Source organism: Mobula birostris, chromosome 8 (genome assembly GCF_030028105.1).
Source record: "Mobula birostris isolate sMobBir1 chromosome 8, sMobBir1.hap1, whole genome shotgun sequence".
Taxonomy (NCBI): Eukaryota; Metazoa; Chordata; class Chondrichthyes; order Myliobatiformes; family Myliobatidae; genus Mobula; species Mobula birostris.
Window position 1 is genome coordinate 112,455,894 of NC_092377.1, and position 13,750 is coordinate 112,469,643.

At 42.0% G+C, this 13,750-nt stretch overlaps 1 protein-coding gene and 1 long non-coding RNA gene across 3 annotated transcripts in view; one reads left to right on the forward strand and one right to left on the reverse strand.

Annotated features, from left to right (window-relative positions):
• Nucleotides 1-204: 204 nt before the first annotated feature.
• LOC140201610 (uncharacterized) lies at nt 205-7,733 on the reverse strand. The gene is made up of 3 exons (XR_011886908.1): nt 5,315-7,733; nt 3,508-3,617; nt 205-288 (listed from the first exon to the last, which is right to left on the reverse strand). It is a non-coding gene; the product is annotated as an uncharacterized lncRNA (long non-coding RNA).
• The window catches only part of LOC140201608 (endoplasmic reticulum membrane-associated RNA degradation protein-like), a 73,023-nt gene continuing 66,780 nt past the window's right edge, over nt 7,508-13,750 (forward strand). For both annotated transcript variants that reach the window (XM_072265976.1, XM_072265977.1), the window contains exon 1: nt 7,508-7,616. The gene's annotated coding sequence lies outside the window, so the exon portion shown is untranslated. The remainder of the gene's footprint in view (nt 7,617-13,750) is intronic.

The window sequence follows — 13,750 nt, forward strand, 5'->3', positions numbered from 1 at the left end:
TACTAGATACTTATTAAAACTGAAAGTGTAGATAAAATTTTGGATTAAGTGAAAACAATTTTACACTCCATGCTTGCATACCTTGTGAATTCTAGGTTTAATTTCTTCAACAAACTACAACTTACTTTCTAAAACTTTCTTTAAATTGTAGAATAAATGGTAAACATTACAGTAATGCTATTCAAAATATACAGAATATATTATCCCTACTACAAAAAATGAAGTGGCTTGAAATCGGCTTTCACACCAGCTATTAGATTCTGGATCCCAGAGAAATCTGGTGGCAATCTGTGGAATTAAAGTAAAATCTGTTAGAATGGCATCTGCAATCATTTCAAATGTGCAGTACTGCATTCTGAATTAAACACAAAAAATAGAATTAAGAGCACAAGAATAGAACACATTGACCATTGACCCTGTTCTTGCTCTTTGGAGAACAATCCATTTGTTTAATTTCCCTCCCATCATCAACCACCACCACCAAGCCCTGCATTTTTTGTATTAAATTTGTGTCTGATTCCTTTTTGATTACACGATTAATTTAGCATCTATCTCACTATCAGGTAATGCATTCCGGATAATAAGTTCTCACTAATAAAATCTTTATCCTTGCACCACCCCTTGATCTTTTGCTTGAACTTCAAATCCATCCTCACTTACTTAATCTGTCCACTCAACTGAACAGCTTCTTCATATTTACTTGGTTAGTTTTGCACATCTCCACCAATCTTCACTAACCTTGTGTGCTCCAAGCAGAACTGCCTAGATTCTCTTGTCTGTCCTAGTAACTGATATCCCTTCACCTTAGAACCATTCTACGACCTTTTTTCTGCACGTTCCCTTGGTCCTTCAGGTCATTTCTGTTGCAGTCACATCAAGGATCAATATTCAATGTTCTGACCTGAATTACACATCTGTAAGGAGTCCATGATTTCATTTGTTTTACCAATCACTTTTGCAACCAAGCCACCTCGAAGGATCTAAGCACATACACACCCAGGTTTCTCTCCTGCTGACAGCCTTTACTTTTGAGGTCTTTCCTTGTGCTTTCTACCAAAATGTATCATTTTACACTCCCCAACATTAAATTTCATTTACCAATCTACCTGCCTGAATTCTGCAGTCTAATTTTTTTCAGTTCCCACAAATGCATTTTTGCTATTTTCGAATATAGTAATTTTGGTCTGTATACTGGTATCCTAATCATCAACTCAAATCAAAACATAGCAACTTGATTTTTGGGGAAAATCATGTCTAATCTCTCTGTACAGTACTCAATCCCGAGCCTTAGCTCTTCAGTTCCAGTTCCAGGCATTTCTCTTTTAAATGTGGTGACAGATCCAGATCACAGTAAACAAATATGGACAGCCTATTTAAATAAGTATTCTTAAGTATTCAAAAAAATAAGCATGTTTAAGTATTAAAATAAATACTTTTAATACTTTTAAAATACTTTTAAACCTTGATTTTTTAATTCTCTCATGAAGACTTCAGCAATTAGTTTATATTGTTCAGGTGCCAATTCTTTTGCTATAGATTTTACATAATCAGGAGGGGAAAGAGTCATTGCCTTGAAGTGTTTACTATCAAGGCCCTTATTTCTTAGTTTGTCCTTTTAGGGAAAAAGAAATAAAAATGAATATTGGCTTTTCTCAATTCTAAATATGTTTTGTTCCTTAATGAATAAAAATTCAACTAATTTTATTTTCTTTCCATCAAAGCCAAAATAAAGCATTTTCCTCATAGTGCATTTTTTAATGTTTGGCAGAGGAAGTGTGACATTTGTTGCCAATAACATTGGTTAAGCAGGCTGTAACTAATCAAACTTCCACTGCTCTTCTCAAATGCATTGTCATCAGATAAATCTTAAAAAATGGTTACTAGACCTAGACGGCTATCACTTTGACTACTCAGTTTTTCTCCATTGGCCCACTGATGCCCCATAAACATTAATTCATGTGAAATTTGTTGCTTCTATCTCTACACAATCTCACATCCCATCGGTGCTTGTTAATCCCTATTGAAGTAAATTTTAATGTATTGGGAGATAAAATGTCAGAGCAGACTAGATGGGCCAAATGGCTCCCAAGCCTATATCTTGTGCTGTTTAAATTCCTTCATCAGCTCTGCAACTTTGCCAGCCATGTTGCAGAGAGCTCAGCATTCATCACTCGTTTCTCCAACACCGGTAGTTGTAACATTCACATTTTTGGCATTGGAATCATTTTCCTCTTTCACCATTTTCATACATTAGTAAATTGCATGAAGCTGAGTCCCAATAGATTGAGACTTGTGACCATAGCTATCCTGTAATCACCATGCAACCAGAAGTTCCAGGATCATATCCTAACTCTTCCAGTAGAATAGGGCAGCCATTGTTGCACCCAAACTAACATCGAATTCCATGGCAGATCCTGTTTAAAAACTGTGAAATAGATATGGGCAAGTTTATGGGTGTGATTCTCAAAGTAAAAGGCAACTTTTGAAGAATTTCAATATTGATCTGTTTCTGGTTTGAACAGAAAAGGGATGGATTACCAATGTGATTTCAGGTCTAGCAATGCTAGTTATAAAGAAGGCTGCTAAAAGGGTTAAGTAATGAAAATTTGTTTGTAACTATTGTTCCTTGAATTGTTGCAGGAATTCAAATCAACTACCAACAAATGCAATTGATTGTTATTACAAACTAAAATGCAGGCATACCAGTTTTAGCATAAAGCTATTCACGGCATTTCCTAACTGCTCTCTAAATGGAATGTCACATGCTGGAGATTCCTTTTATTTTTGGATATTTAATCAAACTAAGTTTAATCTAAGGACTTATATCCCTTTTCATCAATCCCCAGTATTAAATTCTGCTTTATTTCAATTCATTAATAATGCTTCTTTTAATTATCTAAAGACACAATGATTAAGTGTAAGTTCTTAATAGCTAGAACACCATTAATTTCAATGTATTCTTTATTTATGTAATCAATGCAAACACATGAAAAGTAATTATGGGACAACACCTTTATCTAACTTTCCTCTGACTGGAAGGGAGGGTTTTGAAAATGCATGGCTGTAATTTTGTTTAAGTTTCATTCTGGGCTATAACTGCAGGGAATTGAGTTATTCTTGGTGTAATGTTAAATTTGAGGTGTGATTGCAAGATGCTTTTTTGCAGAATTAAGGCAGAACCCTCAGCAGCATTTAACTATGCAGTGTAACTCTCAGTTGTTTCTCTAAACTGCTGCACGAAGAGTATGGGGGTATGGGGTTAGGGCAAGAAAGTGGTGCGGAGTGAAATGGTTGAGCAAACAAGAGGACCAAACATCGGAGTAACAGCTTCCTTTCCAACACGGTAAATCAGATTTAATAAGCCTCACATTTTTCTTTTCAAAATTATACTATGGTTTACTTTACCACCAAAAGTTCATCTACCCTTCTTGCAAAATCAAATTTCTAATCTGGACCCATTTTATACGTATTAGCTAATTTTTGTTTCACCAGAGTAGATCTCCCTACCTATGGTTCTTCAATGACGTCGTCATCATCTTCTTCCCAATTCACTCTCTTCAGTGTGTACAACTTGAAGGATGGTGTCATGTAGCCTTTCCTTTAAGATCTCGTGAAACCTCATTCAGAAAGAAAGTTGTTAGTAGTTAGATTATCCAGCATGATACCTTGCCTATTATTTAATTTTGTTTAGAATGGAACAGGCTCTTCTGGCCCTTCGAGTAGTGCTGCCAGACAGCCACCATTTAACCCCAGCCTAACCACAGGACAATTTATATTGATCGATTCGCCTACTCACTGGTACGTCTTTGGAAAGTGGGAAGAAACCAGAGCACCTGGGAGAAACCTACACATTCCACAAGGAGGACAATCAGACTCCTTCCGGATGACACTGGAATTGAACTCTGACCTCCGACCTCCACCCCCCCCATCCCCGAGCTGTAACAGCATTGTGCGAACTGCAATGTGACCATGGCACCTTCCCTGGTAGGCATTTATTATTCACATAAAGTATTGAAAATGGCTGATAATTGAGTGCGTTACAGAAAAATGAGTGAATACACGCAGAATTACATTCAATTTAACATAATGCAAAGATTATTTTGTACAAGCATTGTAACAAGCCAAATTTGCTACTGACAAGGGCAAATAATGGAGTGATTAACAGGGAAATCCTACCTAGAGTACTTCTTAAATTCACAGTATATTGTCCGAACAATGGAAACAGTTAAGTTGACTGCCCTGTAAATGGAAAAAAAATTGAACAGGTGGAGGGCACCATGTGTGCCTATAGATATGAGCTGTAAAAGTTTTGCTGGCTGCTCGCTGTGCAGAACCTACTCTCTCCTTGGTATTACGTGGGCTGCAAAGAGCCATCAGCTGCTGAGCAAGCCTTAAGATGTCTTGGATCAAGAGGTGTGACCTGTTGACCAATGCTGCTGGGACACAAGCCAGGGCCTGATCAACCCTGGCTGGGTCAGCTGAGAGAGAGTGTCTAATGTTGAATGACCTGAAACACCCGATGACCTCAGGTTACATCACTGATGATGTGTCCCAGTGCATTCGAGGATGATTCTCAGCACCAAATCAATATAAAGGCACTGTTTTCTCCTTGGGTATGAGAGGGAGAGACAAATGGGGGAATGAGTGGAGTCCACTTTACGTGGATTCAAAGCACAAATCTAAACGAAAGGCTGAAACAACAAACTATCAGCAGGTTGAGCAGCATCTGTGGGGTGAAAGGAACCGACAACTTTTCAGGTAGAAATCTTGCATCAGGTCTTGAACAGGGTTTTGATCCAAAGCATCAGCAGTTGCTCTCAGTCCTGATTCGGGGTGAGGTCATTATTTTGCTTAAACTGTAACTGGTTACCAGCAGGAACATTACAGAAAGTAATGTGAATAGATTCTTCAAACCCTTGTGCCTACTATCCTATTCATAACTTTTTTAACCAGTGACACTAATCCCACATCCTGTGATTCCCTGAATATGCTAAACATCTGAGCCTTCATATCCCTCCAGTACAGGATTCAAAAGTTTCTCTGCCCCACAAGTGGAGAAGAGTTCCCTCCCATTTCAGTCCAGAACGGCTGACCACTTATTCAGAGACTTGAGACCTGTGAGAGAAAGCTATTCCGAGTGACAGTGAAAAATTAATCAGCAGTGGGAAACTGGTGGTCACAATGAGCATACTGGTTCAATAGATGAGGGAAGCATGGAGACAAACAGTGGGTCACAGAGGCACTTGCTCCAGTTTCCTCCCACATTCCAAAGGTTAGAGTTAGAACAGGGGTTCCAAACCTGGGGTCCACTCACCTCCTGCTTAATGGTATTGGTCCATGGCATCAAAACGATTGGGAACTCCTGGGTTAGAAGGTTGTGGGCATGCGATTTTGGTGCCAGGAGCATACTGACACTTGCAAACTGCCCCCTGTACATCCTTGCACTGTGCTGGTTCTTGAAGCAATCAATGCATTTCACTGTACATGTGAAAAGTAAAGCTGATCTTTCAGATAACCCTAAGTTTCTCTAACAGTTAATGATCTGCTATTGAACCTATTTGTGTTTACAGTGATACAGTGATATGGGGCAGTGGTGCATCAGAGTCACAAAAAGCTGGAAGTTTGAAGACAGTATAGTTTAAGGCAAAAGCTATGTGAAGGCACATCTGGGAATATATCCAAAAAGAGAAATCCTGAGATTACCCCCACTGGGAATGATATTCCAGAATCATGAAGAAGAATTGAAAGTGCTGGATATTTTCAACAAGGCAGGCAGCATCTGTGGAGAGATAAGTTGAATAAACATTTCAAGTCAATGACTCTTCAGAACTGTGACAGTGAGAACATAAATCCATTCTAAATTGAAGAGGAGGCAGAATGGATAGAATAAAGGGAATGTCTGCATGAGGACAAAGTTAAGAATATCTAACAACTTAGGGAATTTAGCCATTTTCAGAGCAGCAAGTAAAAGTTCACAAAAAAGATAGCTTTGAGATTTTTAAATTTCAGGATTGGTTTCCAAAGGTTTAGACCAATATCCAAGAACACAACTTCCAACATCACAAGAACAATAACAAGGGAATAAAGATTCAAGTTGGAATTTTTCTTGCCCACTGAGCTTACAGTTAAAGAGGTTTACATTAGAAATCCTTGACCCCCAGCCCTTTCTAAGGAAATAACCTGTCATTCAAAAGGCCTGGAACCCACTGCTTTAAAGGGTGAGGGAGGTGGATGCCACTCAAAGAAAAAAAAGCATAGAGGATCACATAATCCTACAAAGCTCCCAAACTGGGAAAAAACAAACAAAAGTATGTCACTGGTACAGACTCCTGGTACTATAAGCATTTTCTTTGACTTTGAAACCTGGAATGACACATTAGTGGTGGTAAGCATGAAGTTATTGGATTATTGCTGAATTTAAATCCTACGATTTCCTTCTGATTTTTCTCTTGCGGCAGTATTGAGAACCAGTTGTGAAATAAGCTGCCTGTCATCTCGTAATGAAATAATTAGAATTATTTCAATCAGAGGGTAGAGAATTCCCTGGAACCACTACACAACACTTCATTAAGGACTGTTGTGGTTCAAGGAAATGGATCATCAAGAGCTTTCATTAAGTATGGGCAATACAAGTTGGCCTTCTCACTGACACTCTTATCCAGAAAATGAATTAAAGACACAAATCTGCTCATCAACTCCTCATGGAGTGAAGCATGCCATCCCTGCTCAGTATGACTTGTATATCAATCAGATCCCTTCCTTCCTCCTACCGCCAATATGACCTACACTGAACCAGGAAACAAGTGGGCAGTCAATTCTGGCTTGAGGATATAGTAATTTTCAGCTCTCTTTGTGGGGGTGTCTACAACGAGAGGGTGAAAGCTGAGCTGAGAAGTAAGAGGTTTCGAAGGGAAGTGAGGCAATTGTTTTCTACACAGTGGGTGCCTGGACTCCAGAGGTAGAAAACTGAAGGTTGAAAACCAAAGGTAGACGCCCAAAGGAATCAAAGGGTACAGTTGACTGGGGAAGTCCAGAGGCAGCCTGTCTGAGGGTTGGAGACTTGCTTGGTGGGTGAAGGGATGGGAAATGTACTTTGTTTTGTTGTTGCTGCTGTACATTATGGGTATGCTTTGTTGTTGCTCAAATGTGTGCCAACATATGCAGGCTGCCTTCAGCACATTCTTAGGTGTGTTGGCTGTTAAAGCAAATGATGCATTTCACAGTATGTTTCCATGTATGTGTAATAAATAAATCTGTATCTCAATCTGGGAACACGCTGCGTGAATGGGTGGTGGAGGCAGATACCATCAGGACATTTAAGAAGCCACTAGATGTATACTTGATTTGGGATTAAGTCAGCTACAGATGGTAGTTTGAAGGTGATGGGCCGAAGGTCCGTATATACATCAACACACAGGTGTAAAGGCAAGTGTCGGGACATCACGTGATACCAAAGCCACCCAATCCGATGAACGCTGAGCACGTGACCATCAAAAGGCGGGGTTCGAGATGATACACAGCGGAGGGTCACGTGTGGGTGTCTCACGCAAGGCGGCTCGGTATCGCGGTTTCCTTAAACACGCTGGACAATTTCGTCCGCTCGGGCGGATCGGCAGGTACGCTGGCCTTGAGCTCGTCCAATTCTGTCTCCTCGGTGTCTGCAGATATATCCTCTTTCCCTTCTTCACTCCAATCCCCAAAACCCTATCCGGCCCGGCCCACGGGTATGTCCATTGCTCCAATCCCCTAAAACCCGCCCCTAGAATCGTTGGACCAATGGAATGTGAGAGCAGGCGGTTTGCGTATCAAACCACGTGATTATCGACGCTGTTTTCCCTGCACTCCAATGGTCGTCACACACATCGGGCGAATGGAGGGCGGGGGGGCGGGGGGAGAAGAAATTCCCTTTCTCCTGATTGGCTGTCCCGGGTGTCCAATGGAAATGCAGCGGGTGCCTTGTATCTTGTGAGCACTGAAGCTGGATCAGGGCAATGGGCCAGAAGTTTTCGACCCTCATACCGGATTGTAGGTCTGGAGACCCTGTTAGCGGCATATCTCACTCTGTAGGAAAGCTCCGTCAATTGGCAGGAGTATCTGACCGTCGGGTTGGTTGTAGGACCTTTATTAGCCAGTAACTGCTCCAGTTATCTGAGAGTCCCACTTTGTGCTTGTTTTCAGATCTGTGCTTTTCAAAGTGATCTTCCTTTACCCTTATTTGCATCTGTAAAGTTGTTTACTTTTCAGCTTTACTAATGTAATGAAACCCTTTCTTTCAAAAATATGAACTTACTTTCTTTCTCACTATGCATATTTCTGGAATTAAAATCCCTACTTCATTTCTCTAGTTGAATAAATAATCTTTCATCTCACTATCTATCTAATTCATTTAAAAAAAAAACAATTGATTTTGCTTCAATGAAAGCTTTAGGACATATCTGTGTAAAATAATAAAATTTACATTTTTTATCTTCTGGTCAGAAAATTGAAAGATATATTTCCTTGGCCTTGAGCCGCTATTGAAAGTGGCTTCTCTGTTTAGCTGGAGTGTTGTACACAGAACACAGCTTTTAAAATCTGCAGATGCTGAAAATCTTGAAATTTAATATGTTGGATGTATTTATTGCATCAGGTAAAACAAAAATAGTCAAAATTTCAGATAGAAGATTCTCTAGTGAAGAGAGATCAAGTCAGTTTGTACTGTAACCAGTGTATAGAATAAATAAACTTGAGGGAGATAAGAGCAAGATTAAAGATTAAGAATCTACCTTTGACCATGTACTTGAAGTTGGGTCTTACTGGATCTTTACCAGATCAGATATCCACCTCTGGATCTCACTGGGCCTTTGCCAGATTGGTTACTGAGAGAATTCTGGGTGTATGGATGGTTTAACTCTGAGGAGCAGTAGCCTGTTTTAAGCTGTTACATTGACTACTGAAACCACACAATCTCAAAGACATCACTACAGAGTGTGGGTATCTTGTTTGTTGTCAGTTATGTAGAGGCAAGGGAGATTTCAGTCTTGTGTCTCGATTTTGGGAATCCTGATGTTTCGAGTAAAGAATACTCTGGGAATGAGGAACGATGTGACAGTAGCATAATAGCACAACGTTATTACAGACCGGGTTGTTGGGAGATCGAAGTTCAATTCCAGTGTTGTCTCTAAGAACTTTCAATGTCCTTCCTGTAAGCATGTCGATTTCCTCGGATGCTCTGGTTTACTCCTGCATTCTGAAGATGAACCGGGTAGTAGGTGAATTGCCCAGGTTCAGTAGGTGGGTTACTGGATGGTGCATCTCACTGGGCTGCAAGGGCCTGTTCCACACTGTATCTCTAAACAAATGTGAGTTAATATATTGGTAACCCTCCATCAGCTAGAGCTTGAATCCATGTGCATCCATAAACCAAGCTGATTCACTGAAAAAGTATTCAAACTGCAAGGGAAACCCAACCAACACAATTTTCTCCCAATAAACATAGAGTAATTTGTAGCAATCGATGGTGGGGTGGAGATACTGTATGTCTCTACCAAAGGAGGTGTAACGTGGGCAAAGTGTAGCAGTTGCTTAACCACCCCCAATCAGGGTCACATGAAGCCATGAGTGCAAGTGGTGGATGGTCGGATGAGCAGCTGATGCAAATCACAAGTCCTGGTTATGTGACCAGTGATGCCAGATAGACAATCTCTGAAGAGCGTTGGTAATAGGTGGGGTCACTCGTCTTGGAAAGTCACTGCCCAGAAGAAGGTAGTGGCAAACTACTTCTGTAGAAAAATGTCCCAAGAACAATAGTGGTCATGAGACCATGATTGCCCATGTCATAAGACACAGCACATGATGATGATGAATTTGTAGCAGAAAATGTCAGTGTGGAACTACATCACTGATGAAGTGTGGCATATAAAGTTATTTGTGTAGTCAGTCTCAATCACTTGAAGACAGGTCGTTATTAAGTCTGATTGATGTAGAAATTATCCAATTGTTTCCACTTTGTCTGATGCCCTTCTGTTTTACAGATGTAAAGAACGGTGAGCTTGAAATGTGTTTGCCTCAAGGTTCAATGAGCAATGTTCTTCTGTGATTTTTGAAGGGGATGGGAACCAGAGTGATGGGGCAGTTGGTATACAAGTCAATGCGGTGTGACTGTGAGGAAAACCAGACAGACGACAGGGCAAAATTGCAGTCAGAGGGATGACATCGGGGTACAATCAAAAAGGGTGATGAATACAGGACTGAAGGTATTATGCAGCATGTGGGATAAGGTTGATGATCTTGCAGCATGGTTAGAGATTGGTGGGTATGATGTTCTGGGCATCACTGAGTTGTGGCTGAAAGAAGATCATAGTTGGGAGCTACAATCACAGATCATCCAAGGATACACATTATATTGAAGAGACAGGCAAGTGGGCAGAGGGTGCGGAGGTGCCTGTGTGGGTTAAAAAATGAAATCAAATCCAAAGAGAGGTGACATTGGTTCAGAAGATGTAGAGTTAAGAAACTGCAGGGATAATAAGACCCTGATAGGAGTTATATACAGGTCTCCAAAGGGTAGAAATTGCAATGGAGATAGAAAAGGCCAATGTTATGGTAGTCGTGGGGGATTTCATTATGCATGTAAATTGGGAAAATCAGGTTGATGCTGGATACCAAGAGGGAGAATTTCTAGAATGCCTGTGAAATGGCTTTTTAAGGCCGCTTGTGGTTGAGTGCACAAGAGAAAAGGCAATTCTGGATTGGGTAATGAACAAGATTTGATTAGAGACCTTTAGGTAATGGAACACTCAGTAGGCAGTGATCATAATGTGATAGAATTCACCCTGCAATTTGAGAAGGAGAAGCTAATGTCAGATGTGTCACTATTACAGTGGAGTAAAGGGAATTAGAGGCATGAGAGAGGAGCTGGTAAAAATTGGCTGGAAGGGGGCACCAGCAGGGATAACAGCTGAATAGCAATGGCTGGTGTTTCTGGTGGAAATTTGGAAGGCACAGGATAGATAATAGCAAAGGAGAAATATTCTGAATGGAGGACAAGGCAACTGAGCTGACCAGGGAAGTCAAAGACCAGATAAAGGCACAAGAGAGGGCATATAATATAGCAAAATGAATGGGATGATAGAGGATTGGGAAGCTTTTACTTGATACTTATACTTTATTGTTGCCAAAACAATTGATACTAGAATGTACAATCATCACAGCGATAATTGATTCTGCGCTTCCCGCTCCCTGGATTACAAAGATTAAATATTAAAAATATTAAACATAGTAAAATTAGTAAATATTAAAAATTTAAATTATAAATCATAAATAGAAAATGGAAAAATGGAAAGTAAGGTAGTGCAAAAAAACCGAGAGGCAGGTCTGGATATTTGGAGGGTACGGCCGAGATCCGGGTCAGAATCCATTCAGCAGTCTTATCACAGTTGGAAAGAAGCTGTTCCCAAATCTGGCCGTATGAGTCTTCAAGCTCCTGAGCCTTCTCCCGGAGGGAAGAGGGATGAAAAGTGTGTTGGTTGGGTGGGTCGTGTCCTTGATTATCCTGGCAGCACCGCTCTGACAGCGTGCGATGTAAGGTGAGTCCAAGGACGGAAGATTGGTTTGTGTGATGTGCTGCGCCGTGTTCACGATCTTCTGCAGCTTCTTTCGGTCTTGGACAGGACAACTTCCATACCAGGTTGTGATGCACCCTAGAAGAATGCTTTCTACGGTGCATCTATAAAAATTAGTGAGGGTTTTAGGGGACAGGCCAAATTTCTTTAGTTTTCTCAGGAAGTAAAGGCGCTGGTGGGCCTTCTTGGCAGTGAACTCTGCTTGGTTGGACTAAGTCAGGTCATTTGTGGTATTGACCCCAAGGAACGTAAAGCCTGTTCCACTTGCGCACCACCGACGTAAATTGGGTCGTGCGATCCGCTCCTCCTTCTGAAGTCAACAACCAATTCCTTCGTCTTGCTGACGTTGAGGGAAAGGTTATTGTCTTCGCACCATGCCACCAGGTTTTTAATTTCCTCTCTGTACTCAAACCCATCATTACCCGAGATACGGCCTACAATTGTTGTTTAAAAACCAGCGGAAGGTTTTAACAAGAGAAAAGATGAAATATGAAGGTAAACTAGACAATAATATAAAAGAGGATACAAAAGGTTTTTTTCAGGTATATAAAGAGTAATAGAGAGGTGAGAGTGGATATCGGACCACTGGAAAATGATGCTGGAGGAGCAGTAATTGGGGACAAAGCAATGTTGGATCAGTCTTCACATTAGCAGAATGTAAGTAAATTGAGCGTGTCAGTGGGCAGAAGTGGGTGTCGTTTCTATTACTAAGGAGAAGGTGCTTGGGGAGCTGAAAAGGCTGAAGGTTGCAATGTCATCTGGGCCGTTGAATATTGAGGCCTAGATATAGTAGATGTTTAGAAGATGTTTCCTATAGTGGAGGAGTCTAGGACCAGAGGGTTTAGTCTCCGAATAGTAGCACGTGGAGGAGGGAGTTTCTTTAGCCAGAGGGTGGTGAATCTGTGGAATTCATTGTCACAGACAGCTGTGGAGGCTAAATCATTCAGTATATTTCTTACAGAGATTGATAGGTTCTTGATTAGTCAGTGTGTCAGACTTCTGGGTAGAAGGCAGGAGAAAGAGATTGAGCGTGATAATAAATCGGCCCTGATGGAATGGCAGAGCAGACTCTGAGCCAAATGGCCTGACTCTGCTCCTATTTCTTAATGGTTTGAAGGCAGGTGGAATATTTGCAGATCTGTGCCGGTGCGGAGAATGAACTCAGCAGTGAACAGTGGGGTGGCAACATAGAGCAGCAGTCAGCGCAATCACTTTACAGTGCCAGTGATCACTGAGTGGGGTCCTGAATGGTGGTAAGAGAGGAAGTGTAAGGGCATGTGTAGCACTTGTTCCGCTTACACGGATAAGTGCCAGGAGGGAGATCAGTGGGGAGGGATGGGGGGGACGAATGGACAAGGGAGTTGCGTAGTCCCGTCTCCCCTTCCCCCACCAATACCCTGCAATCTCATCTCCTTCAGATCCCACCGTCAGCTCCTGGGTCTTCAGAGGCTCCATCTTCCTCTCACCCCAACCCTCCCCTCTCCACTGACACCCCCAGCCTCCCCCCTCCCCCCTCTGATCCCAGCTCTCATCCGTGCCGGGTCTTTACCATCCCCTCTGACCTTCAACTGTCGGAGGCAGAGCGCTCTGTCCTCAGTAAGGGCCTCACCTTTGTCCCCCTTCGCCCACACCTCAGCGAGTTCCGTGTTCGCCATGATGCGGAACTTTTCTTCCGCCGTCTTTGAGCCTACTTCTTCGGCAAGGACTCTTCCACCCCCACCGATGACCCCTTCTCCCGACTTCAACCCTCCTCTTCTTCATGGACACCCCGCTCTGGTCTTCTGCCTGCTCTGGATCACTTTATCGCTAACTACCGACGGGACATCAATCGTCTCGACTTCACCGCACCTTGTTCCCATTCCAACCTCACTCCTTCCGAACGCTCTGCTCTCGACTCCCTCCGCACGAATCCTAACCTTATTATTAAACCCACCGATAAAGGGGGTGCTGTTGTAGTCTGGCATACTGACCTCTACCTTGCCGAGGCACAGCGACAACTCGCGGATACCTCCTCTTATTTACCTCTAGATCGTGACACCACTAAGGAGAACCAGGCCATTGTCTCCCACACCATCACCGACTTTATCCGCTCAGGGGATCTCCCATCCACTGCTACCCGTTCCCGCACCTCGCACTTCCCGTTTCTA